This window comes from Helianthus annuus, chromosome 2 (assembly GCF_002127325.2).
Source record: "Helianthus annuus cultivar XRQ/B chromosome 2, HanXRQr2.0-SUNRISE, whole genome shotgun sequence".
NCBI lineage: Eukaryota > Viridiplantae > Streptophyta > Magnoliopsida > Asterales > Asteraceae > Helianthus > Helianthus annuus.
The window spans coordinates 126,665,658-126,678,650 of record NC_035434.2 but is presented as its reverse complement, the minus strand read 5'-3'; positions in this window follow the sequence as shown (position 1 = coordinate 126,678,650).

Below are 12,993 nucleotides of genomic sequence, written 5' to 3'. Positions count from 1 at the left end.
AAGGTGCATGCTTGATGCTTATATACTAACTACTAGTTATAGGAAAGCTTATTTAAGGCGAGATAGTCATTCCAACTACTGCTTAATCCAATCTTTAAAGGATAACTAACCTCACGGTTAGTCGAACAAATCGACGATCCTGGGTAGCTGATGGCGATTCTTAATTGTTGCCTAAATGGGGTTGCGGTAATCAACGTATAGGCATAATGAACCGTCTTTCTTAAAAATAATAACGAAGCTCTCAGAATGATGAATTAGGCTTTATGAAACCTTCTCTAAAAGCTTATCTAATTGGCTCTTAGTTCTTCCATTTTCGTCAGTACTAACCGATATGGAGATTTTTCAATAAATGCAGCCCTAAGTGGGATATTAATCTTAACTCTACTTTTCTCTCAGGAGGTAAACAGGGTAGTTCTACAAAAAAGACAATCGAGATACACAGAGATGACAGAGATATTCTGAATCTCAGGCTTCAGTTAATCTATCGTTACCCGTGCCATATAAATGACACATTTTCCTTACGAATGCAAGGATGCCTTAAGTAGTAACACTTAATTGGACCTTTCTATACTGGATACCTTCTTTGAATACCATTAGCTGACTTTAGTACAATATGACCATTGGGATATCTTAGTGGTTCCATGCATTAAACCTCCATACTGATCAGGCATGGAAGCAATCTATGAGACACACTAGGATACACCAATCCTCATGTGGCACTTTTATCAAGCATAGTCTGGCATTCGCAGTTGATAGAAATCAATGAGATAACAAAATAAAATAACAATATTGTCGTACTCCATCCGAAGAAAGAGTACTTTAGATTATTGAACGAAGATTTTCCGACAAGAATAGAAGAAATGGTTCCTATGATTTTCGTTGGTAAGTTTTACCTTACACTTAATATCTAGAGTTTTTATGGGAAAAATTCTAAAAGTTTGCTAAGCTTATAATATATGGAAGACTTAGTAGTTCCTGAATCAAAACAGAATTCTTAGCAATTGATTCATGATAAGGGATGTACGTGGTGTCATTTATTGATATGAACTGCCTCCGACATTTATCAGGAGGGTTTAGCCACCTCCATTCTTAGTCCTTCTATACTTAACTATACCCTCTTTGACGGTTTTAAGGCAGTTAGTTCTGATGTGGCCCTTAACGCCACAGCCGAAACAGACTGCATTCTTTATGTTTCTACATCCAGGGAACTTACAGATGCCACACTGCTTTGACCTTTGGTCCGTTAGACATTGTCCTAGTGCCTTTTGTTGCAGGTCTTGCATACAGGCTTCTTATATTTCTGGGAATTATCCTTCTCCCTTTTCCTTTTTCTGGCAGTCTCAGCTTTGACCGATTTACTTCCTAACCCATTTAATGTGAGTGGCTGAGATAGATCCAGAGTGGATTTATAAGAAGCAGGCTTTGAAGCCTTAATATGCCCTCTAATTTCCGATGCTAAACCACCAATATATAGTGCATTATGCTTAGATTCTGGGTTAACCGAATAGGGCAATATCCCACACAATAAATTAAAGTCTGTAGCATACTGTCGACAGTCTAGATCCTTCATGGTGAGAGTCAGAAAATTCTTATTCCACCTTTTCCATTCCGTGTCGCAGACAATCGGTTTTTCTGATAAGTTCATAAACTTGGACCATCCCAAATTGTGTAAGAGTATCTTTCCTGTAACTTTATTAAAGTCTTCCACCAACTAAGGGCATTGCCCTTGAATGCCACAATGATACATACCTCACAATGTCATTCTCAGCACAAACGCTGATATACATAATGGTTTCCATTTCATCCAATAATTTTATGCAATCAATGGCTCTCTTTTTCGCCATTGAAGTCTTTTGGCTTGCAAGAGACAAAGTACTTTTAAGTACATCCTTTAGAGGAACGAGGCTCCTCACTATATGTCATCTTATTTGGTTTATTCTTCGCATTCGAAGTATGAACAAAGCTCTTCTCATGAGCAGGGAATGTGGTTTTGAATAGGGTTTAAAGCGAGTAACATTCGGCCCTTTAAGCTTTTTCATGACCTTTTTCATGGTCCTTCCAACAGCTGCGTCAATCACATCTTGGAGACTAACTTGTTGGACCGTTCTTTGACCCGAAAAGTCAGTCAGAGTAGCTCATCCTCACATATAAAGGCGGAATCAGAATATGCAAGGTTAGAACAGCTTGTCCTATTAATTTCCTTTGCTTTTATTGCTTTTCTACTGAAATTTTGACAGAGTTTCGCTCCAGCATACACACATCCGTCCTTAGTCCGCTCAGACAACTCTCCTATATATAGACTTCCAGGTTCGCTTATGTGACAGGTCAAATAAGCGGACCTGGTACAACTTGACACAAAAGCGAACCAGCTAAGACCACCTGAGTGGACCCCTATGTTAAATGACAAATAAGCGAACCTAACTCTATTTTTCATAATATTTACAGTTTGACCCCCTGTTGACCAATCTTGACTTCAGACTTTTTGTAGACGCAGTCAACAGACATTCCGTGCATCAACAGACTCCCCCTTGGATGTTGACGTAGTCTTTATCAGTCTTTAGATCCATAGTCTTCAGTCTAGGTCTTTTCTCCAACTCTGTCTATTCTCACAAGCATTCTTCACAGGTTTCAGGATTAACACCTGGCTCTAACTTCAACTTCCCAATAGCTGCTGATCCAGACTCCCCCTTTCACAGACTCCTCTTCTCAGTATGCTGAGATCTTGAGATATCTGGTTTAAGCTTTGACAATTTGCCTTCTTTGGGAATAATAAAGTCTCCAAACCTGTTACTCAACCAATAACATTAAAATTCATCTTTTTCAACCAATAAAAACAAATTTAATCAGTTCTAGCAATCCACTCAAATATTTCAAGTTCAATTTAATGACCTTGATTACTCGATTAATCTACCAAGTTCAATTTAATGACCCTGGTTGACCTTTTGACGAACAAACTGATTTAGTTAATTCATTTTCAACTTTTTCTGAAAGTAACAAGTATCAACTTAATGAACTTGTTTGTATCTTTGAAAACAATCAAACTTCCAACAATGTAAGCTCTCCTCATTCTTCAGCTCAGAATCTCCTGCATCTGCTTCATCATTCTAGAATCCGACAGTTAACTTTCCACTCTGGTTTGTCTAAAATAGAGTAGAAACAAAATCTTTTTGGATTTTAAAATGATCTAAACTAAGAAATGAAATAACAGAAAACCTAAATTGCAGAAAGTAAACTATTTACAAGTCTTATTTTTGGTGAGCGTGTCAGGGAAGCATATCAGCTTTTCAGACAGATTACAAGTACCGTTAAGCTACATTTCATACACAGATTTAAACAATTCACCTCGATTGTCGATATACTGATCCATCTTAAATTCTCACACAAACTTCAATCTATTCAGGATACTGTTTAAGTGTTTTAAGAACTTAGATCAATTCATGTGTCCCACCTCTTGAATATACTCGCGTATCCAGAATCCCAATATTCAGTCTTACAGGCAAGAATACTACAATGATGTCTGTACATAAATTAGGGGTTAAATGCGAGAACTGAGTGATCTCAGGTCAGAACTTCCATTCAGCAGAGAGATATCAGTTTCGACTTAGCAGTGTGTCCCCTTTAGAGGATCTTTTTAGCTACAACAGATGATTATCAATTTTATTGTCTAATCAGCTGAGGGCTTTATGCTATATTTCAAGCATTTTAGATAAAGTATTAGCCAAGGACTAGGTCAGAACTACCGTTCAGCAGAAGTCCCGGAATGATACCCCAGACATCATAGAGTACAAACACCTAGTATATCAGAATATGAGACCTTTCAAACGAGATTTCAGGGGTTACCTATATATTCAAGTAGTGTTCCCCATGAATTTCACAAGTTTGAAATTTTAGGTTTATATCCCGAATAAATCTACTAAATGTACGAAAACCTATCGACACATCGTTAGTGAGACTGTTTAACTCATTTTGTCTATCCAAATCTTTAGCATACTGTAATTGTCTAGCTGATGTACTATCATTTTCCCTATATACACAAGCTCTTTTTCAATTTTATCATGTTTTTGTATTTTTGCATTTTTACTGTTTTTGTATTTTTCCTGAAAATAAACTATGTACAACTACAACTATCTATCTCCCCCTAAATACCAAAACACGTAAAAAACCGACAAACCATCGCAGATTGTTTCTCATCTTCATCCGCAACAGTACTCTCATCAACGCTTACAACCCCATCCGACACCGAAAGCAATTTCATACCATTAAGTTTTAACAAATATTGAAACCGATTTTTATCAAAAGCTTTGGTATGCAAATCAGCTTTTTGTTCGTCAGTGTGGATTTTCTCAATTCGTATCAGCTTTTTCTCAAAGCAATCGCGAATAAAGTGATGACGAGTCTCGATATGTTTAGTTTTAGCGTGATGTACTGGATTTTTAGTTATATTAATTGCGGCCTCATTATCAACAAACAGAGGTGTGTTAAGAAACTGCAAACCGTAGTCGCGCATCTGTTGCTGTATCCACAGGATCTGAGAGCAGCAACTGCTAGCAGAAACATACTCCGCTTCACATGTAGATAGCGCCACAGATGTTTGTTTCTTACACTGCCAGGTAACCAATCTCGGACCAAAGAACTGGCATCCTGCAGTTGTTGATTTCGCGTTGACTTTGCAGCATCCGAAATCTGAATCGGAATACCCTTCGAGTGTAAAATCGCCTTTTCTAGGATACCATAACCCCAATGACGGAGTACCTTTCAGGTAACGCAATATCCTCTTGACAATAATCATGTGCGATTCTCTCGGGTTAGACTGAAATCTTGCTGCGAGGCACGTTGGGTACATGATGTCAGGACGTGAAGCAGTCAGATACATCAAAGAACCTATCATGGAACGGTAAAATGTTTCATCAGCCCTATCTCCGGTGAGATCTGGATGAATCCCATGATTAGTCGCAAGTGGGGTAGCAGCTGGAGTAGAACTTGACATTCCAAATTTCTCTAGAATATCATGCACGTACTTCGTTTGATGAATGAAAATTCCCTCAGGAAGTTGTTCAACTTGTAAACCAAGAAAGAATTTCATCTCCCCCATTGATGACATTTCGAACTTCTGCTTCATCACCTGTTCGAAATCTTTGCATAATTTCTCATTTGTTGACCCAAAAATTATATCATCTACATAAATTTGTACTATCAGAAGATGACCATCAACGACTTTAGTGAAGATAGTGGCATCCACTTTTCCACGTATGAACTGGTTAGCGAGTAGGAGTTGAGACAAAGTCTCGTACCAGGCTCTCAGCGCCTGATGTAGACCATACAACGCTTTGTCCAGCAGATAAACTTTGTTTTTATGGATTGGGTCAGTAAAGCCCGGCGGCTGACCAACATAAACCTCCTCTTTGACCTTCCCAAAAAGAAACGCTGATTTAACATCTAACTGATACACTTTGAAATTCTTCCAAGACGCAAATGCTAGGAAAATTCTGATAGCCTCTAGGCGTGCGACAGGAGCATAGACTTCGGTAAAATCAATCCCCTCCTGTTGACTAAAACCCTGAACAACGAGTCGAGTTTTATTCCTTACAACCACTCCTCTGTCGTCCCTCTTACACTTGAAAACCCATTTTGTATTGATTTTCCTTTGACCATCCGGCAAATCAACTAACTTCCACACCCCCAACTTTTCAAACTGACTTAATTCTTCTTGCATCGCTATGACCCAAGAGTCTTCAGTAAGCGCCTCTTTGTAAGTTCTTGGTTCAACCTGCGAGATAAAGCAACTTAATGAAAATTCAGTTTGTAAAGGTGCTACTGTAGAATAAAAAAATGTTAAGCCCTGGTCAATTTGACGTCTCGTGCGAATGTCCGATTGCAATTCTCCTATTATCAACTCTTCTGGATGATAAGAAAGAGTTCGCGGTATCACTTCGCTTGGAACTTCTACATTTCCCTCCAGATTAGTAACATTCTGCTCTGCATCTTGTGCACCAACTTGGTTTGTTTGACTTGATAACTGGATCTGCTCCCCCTCAAGGTCTGAATCACCATGGTCAAAAACTGGCATATTTTCAGCTTCTTGATCATCATTCACCTCCGACTGATTACCAGGAGCAACTTCATCATCATTTTCACCAGTATTACTAGGACCTGCTTCATCGTCATTTGAAGTTTCCCGAGGTCTTGTAGAATACTCCGCTGGAAACCTGAGCTGCGACTTATACTCTCGCAAAATATCCAGCTCATCAAAGAAATCTTCTTCTTCCTCTGATTCTTCTCTCATGTCAAACGAATCCCAAAGTTTGTCATAATGATAACGCCATGAATCACCAGGATTCTGTGGCGGCATAGTGTAACCTTGACATTCAACATTTGTTGCCTCAATAATCTGCTTGTCGCTTGGAATGAAGACACGTCTCAAAGGACTTGAATAACCCACAAAGATTCCCTCAACGCTCTTCGGACCAAACTTTCCTTTAGGCTCTATCACCGTACAGGGTAACCCAAACGGTTCTAGATACTTCAAATTCGGCTTGCGTTTATTGAGTAGCTCAAAACACGTCTTGTTGAACTTCTTTACAGTAAGAACTCTGTTGAGAGTATAGCATGCAGCAGAAACAGCTTCAGCCCAGAAATTTATTGGTAACTTAGAGTCTGCAAGCATCGTTCTGGCTGTCTCGATTAGCGTCCGGTTTTTGCGTTCTGCAACTCCATTTTGCTGCGGAGTGTACGGAGCACTAAACTCATGCAGTATACCTCTTTCATCACAAAATTCTTCCATCTTACTGTTTTTGAATTCAGTACCATTATCACTTCGAATTCTACAGATCGGCCTCTTGTACAGATTCTCAATTCTTTTAAACAATGCCATCAAACTATCAAAAGTCTCATCTTTTGATTTCAAAAACATCACCCAAGAAAATCTAGAATAATCATCAGTCACGAACAAACAGTATAAATCTCCTATTATACTCTTGACATTCACTGGACCAAACAAATCCATGTGAAGTCTTTCCAAAGGTCTTGAAACTGAATTGACTTGCTTTGAGGGATGTGAATTTTTCTTCTGTTTGCCTTTGACACAACTTATGCACTCCCCTTCCAGATGAAAACCTTTAATATTCACTCCAGTGACCAAGTCGTTATGCACCAAGTGATTCATTTTCCTTAGGTGAATATGCCCCATCTTTCGGTGCCATAACCTTGACTCTTTTTCCGTTGCTCTGGACACAAAACAATGAGCCTGACCCGTGGTTGTAGTAGCAACGCTCATGTCCAACACGTACAGATCGTTGACTCTTGGTGCCCTCATGATGATCTACTCTTCAGGTATCACAAATCCCGGTTTCAAGATCAAACATTCTTTGTCGGTGAAATGAGTAGTATACATCCTGTCACAGATCTGGGAGATACTCAGCAGGTTGTTCTCCAGCTCAGCGATGTAGTTAACTCTCTCAAACGTTATAATGCCATTTGACAATGTTCCTTCACCTATGATCCTTCCTCCTTGATTACCCGCAAAACCCACATAACCACCGTTAATGCTATTCACATCATACAGCAATGCGGTCTTCCCTGTCATATGCCTTGACGCTCCACTATCCATTATCCACCTGGATACAAGTTTTGGAAGATCCTGCACATAACAAATCATCATTTAAACAACTTCAAGAAAGATGTCGATTCATGCTTCGCGAACCAGGAAGCTCCGGCAATTCAAATTGTTTAGTCAAACATTGAGTCCACCCAGGCTTCATCAGCCATAGGTGCAACATTGACTCTTGCAATTTGAATTTTGAAATTTTCAGCCTTGAGTGGCGGAAAATTTGCATCATAATCAACAATAATTGGCTCTTCAGCCTTTTTCTCTTCAGAATTTGAAACTTTCTTCTCAACCTTTGATTCAATTTTTGGTTTCCACACCTGTTGAGTTTCTGCAACCCTTTTATAAAATTTATCATTTTGAGTTACCAATTTCTTTACGGGTTCAGTTTTTGCTTTTACGTTGTCGATTTTAACATTTTTCTTCTCAACCACTTTCTTCTCAACATACATCGGTGCTTTACCCTTCACATCAACCTTCTTTTGTTGAACCTTCACAGCTTCAGTCCTAGGCTTCACATATGTACACTTTCGTGCAATATGACCAACCTGTTCACATCTAAAACAAGTACGAGTATCAGCTACCCGACTCGTGCCTTCAGACTGAGCCTGTGAAGCTCTCTTCTCAAAAAATTCTTTGTTTGATTTTGAATAAATTTCTTTTTCTTCATCAGCAAGTGAACTTGAACTGTTCACAAACTTTTTCTTTACAACAAACCTCTTGTGTGAAACATTCTTTTTCTGAAACGATTTACCCCCCTGATAACCACCCGACCAGTTGTTTCTGTTATTATTATAAAAACGCGGTGGATAACCAGTTTTCTTGTTGTAAACCCTGTTTTTCTTTCGACTCAGAGTATTCACTGCTGACAATTCGACTTCAACAAGTTTGAAAACATTTGTCAACTTGTTCATGTTAACATTCTCGATTGGAAACTCTGAATCCGAAAACAACTTATCCGAACCCATCATTTTGTACATGACAAGGTTTGATTCTTCATCTAAGTTGTTCTTGGACTTTTGTTTCGGAATGTATTTGTCTAGAAAACACCCATCCTCCTCAGAAGTGTCACAATCCGGTTTAAGCACTTTGTCTACCACACTTTTCACCACATCATTTTGGACACTTTCGTCATTGGAAGACGTGAACATGACATCAATATTCTCCGGAAGTTGCACTTCACTTCCTTCTTCAAGTTCAACCAACCCAGATTCCTTTTTAGTGTAATTGTGCAAAATCGGCGGTGGAACTTTGTGAAACCCTACACCGGTACCATCTGAAAACACATCCTCGCCAGCTTTGTTTTTTTCCTATAGGTTTAGGAACAATATGCTGCAACACAAAGCTTGCAGAGTTATAACTATTAAGTTTCAACTGAATTCGCTCATTCTCTATTTCAGCTTCTTGAATCTTAAGTTTCAATTTAGCGATCTCATCCAGTTGTTTATTAATTGATTCTTCTTTTATTCTCACCACAGCTCGCAAATGTTCATTTTCTTTAAACGTTTTACCATTTCGTTCATCACTTTCTTTAACTGTGGTTTTGAGTTTTTCAAATTTTTCAGAAATTTTACGGTTTTCAAGAATTATCTTTTCATTTTCAGTTTTAACTTTTTCATGATCAATTTTATCTTTTTCCATTTGAGAAGTTAACTCTTTGATCCGTTCAGTTGAAGCTCTCACAGTTTTGTCACGACCGAGTATTTGATCCTCAACACTGCTGACTTTAGCTGTCAGGTTTTTAATTTTCTCATTGTTGAGGTACGTGACAGTGCTACAGAAATTGCATTCTTTTGTGCAATTTTTGCAGTCAATGTTTCCATCAATCTTCTTACCTGACGCATTAGCTGACACATTTAGACTGACCTGATCCTTAGACTCAGAAACAGAATTAGGATCTACCTCAAGTGCTTTCGCAGCTAGCACTTTGTCAGCCATCTTTCCCAGATTTTCAGCTGTCAACTCCTGCGTAACATCGATCAAGCCGGTATCAATCTTTTTCACTTCATCAATCTCTTCTTTTTCTTTCTTTTCTTTCTCCTCTTTCTCTTTCTCTTCTTCAATCATCTTTGACGTTGGTGTTCCCCACCACTTGTGCTGCCAATATTCATCTTCTTCTTTATACTCCTTGATGATGGCCTCGATGTGACACCTGTGTCACCACAAGCACCAAACAAATGCCAAGTCAATGAAATATTGTGTTTCATACTTGGGATTTGTATAAATATGTGTATCTTTTGCACATATCATTTCTCGTTCAATTCCGAGCTTTAAATCGCTTTCTGGAAAGTTATCCGCGCACTGGTGCGTAAACGTAATTAGTTTAGCGCGACAAACACTCCGGAATAGTGAAATAGGCTTAACATACCTTAAATGACCTTTACATAACTTAGAAATAAGTTTTGGAAGGTTTGGTATGGCGAAAACAAGTTTATTCGATCGTAGGGACTATTTGCGTCAAACTGCGAAACTATACCGATTCGTAAGGTAACGAATAGTCCGGAACTTGATCATAAGCTAAACATACCATATATAACCTAAACATAGCTTAGAAATATGCTTTGATAGGTTCGGTGTGCGAAAACATGCTTATATGATCTTACAGGGGCTAAAAGTGTCAAAAACGACATAAGTTTGCATTTTCGCGCATATCTTACGTTCTGACCACATCTGGACATCCAACATTTTTGTACACACTAAAATATTTTTATTTTAGTGATCGGCATGCAAAAATTCCATTCGTCGCTTAATTTGGATCGATTTTGCGTTCGTTACGACTTCCGTCGTGATTAACCGAACAACGCGATTGTACGATCAAACGAACCGACATCCGAGATATTTTTGAGCATGTTTTGAGTCCCCTATACTTTAACTTCATTTTAGAGCCTTGAAATGAGGTTAACGAGGTTTAAATGCATCGAAAAAGGCTTTAAACACGTGCAGGGACCAAAACTGTAATTTTTTGAAACTTGCTGAATCAGACACATGGTAGCGTAGCGCGACCATCCCCTGCCTATGCCGTCGCGCTACGCGATGATCACATCTGGGCAGAAAGTCTGTTTTCAGCAACAGTTTGCAAATTCAGGGGCTGTTTTGGTAAATTCTTGGTGTGTTAAGCAAGTTTAAGTGGTCACCAAGGCTTTGTACCTGCTTGTGACAATTGGAGGGTCAAGATTTCTTGCTTAATGGCTAAACAAACCACTTGGAATGATCCTAGAGCCTCACCACAACTATAAATAGCCCACTCCTCTCATTGTTTCATTGCTCATTCTCATTTTCTCTTCTTCACATCTGACTTGGGAGCTCTCTCAAGCATTTGGGACTTTGTCTTCTTTGTTGAAAAGATAGCAAGGACCCTTAGTGAGCATTCTTTCATTCTTTTTATTGCTTTTTCCTTATGTAGTGCAGAAAGTCAAACGTTTGGCCAACAGTTTGACTTTCGGTTTTGACCATCAATTGGTCAAGTCAAAGTTCAATTGAACTTTGAAACGTGATTGTAATCATGATAGTTATAATCTTTCGTGATTATAGCCGCTGATTACCACGTTAACTAGTTGTAGTGTCGAGTCAAAGTTTCGGTCAAAATGCGTTTTAGCACGCATTTTGCAACGGAACTACTTTAGGGTATCAAAACGCTTTGTTTTGATACCAAATCAGTAGGTTAGACATGTTTTGACATGTTTAACTCGACACTATTAGTTTAGTGCTTGTTTAGGGTCGCAAGGTAAGCGGTCTAAACAACCGCTTAGCCTTTCGAACCCGACCCATTTGGTCGATCTTTAAGATCCGACCAAGCTTAGTTAGTGATCATAGTTGCATAGGGAATAACCACTGAGGTTATACCTTATGATCACATAGGATTGGTTAGTCATTTGCTAGTTAGCTTGTATGCCCATAGGAAATGACCAAAATGCCCTTTTGAAGCTAAAATCCATATTTTGATTATGTGAACATATTTTTGACATATAATCTGAATTAGTAACATGTTTAGGGATAATTGGGCATGTAAGACTTGACATAGCACATAGTTAACCATCCGAACCTAATTTTACGCAAACGACGCAATATAGTGGCTTATACTACCATAATGGGTCGAAACGGGTCAAAAGCACTTAGGTAAACTTCCAAATCAGAATGTTAGGTCTATTAAATCATGCCATATGAGTTGCAATACTCATTTGATTTATAGAACTTCATTCTATCCTATCTTCCGATTTAGGATCCGATTGTTTAACATAGTGATCCATACTAGGTGCCACTTGATTCCTTGATTTCCCGAGCTTTGTTAGGACACTTAATCAAGGATACTCGCAAATCTCAAGTGAGTACATAGTCCCCTCTTTTACTGTTTTCAATTGTTTTGGGGTGAAACATATATGCCTATATGTTATTTTCCTGATTTTAAACTATATGATTACACATGCTTAATACATATTCTTTTGACAAATTAAACAATTACCTATGGTTTAAACACTGATTTTCCAAAACTTAATAAACAAATTGTCGGATTGTACCATTTTTATACATTCACCCAGCCGATTGGTAGTATGATATAGCGCTATAGGACTAGACACCCCATTCCTGTTGTATGGAATGTCAGAAACCAAATTTTAACCAAATAGAAATTGCCTTTGTGGTGTTTCTATAGTCTCCAAAGTGTAGTTTGATACACTAAGGCATGATTGAATACCAAATCACACTCTTTTTGTATATGTTGATATACTACAAAAGTACAGTTTGATGTACTCTCAAATGTGATCTACCAAAGTATATTTTGATATACTAAGTACAAAATCCAACATATGTTTTAACATAATACTTTGTTATTTCCCAAAGCATAGTTTGATATGCTACTGTTTACCAAAGTATAGTTTGATATACTACCCACTTTGTTATTTCATAAACTAAAGTATAATTTGATATACTACCAAAGCATAACTGATATGCTATTTTTAAACCAAAGCATATTTGATATGCTATTTTCAAACCGAAGTATAATTTGATATACTACCAATACTTTTATCCTTAAACTAAAGTATACTTGAGATATACTACCAAATCTAATATTTTAATTACTAAAGTATATTTCGATATACTACCTATTAACTATTTCAAAACTAAAGTATACTTTGTTATACTATTTATACAAACTTTTCAAAACCAAAGTATATTTTGTATATACTATAAACCCTTTTACAAAACGACACGTTTTCAGAAACAAAACTTTTTACATTGGATTCATGGCTATTTTGAAAACATAAAACCTTTTCCTCCTTTATCCAAAGCCATGAATCTAATTCATAAAATCCTATGTTACTCACAGGCATTTTTATGCTGATGTACCTATTTTCATATATGTTTCAGGTACTGCTTTGTGATGATTGTTGATG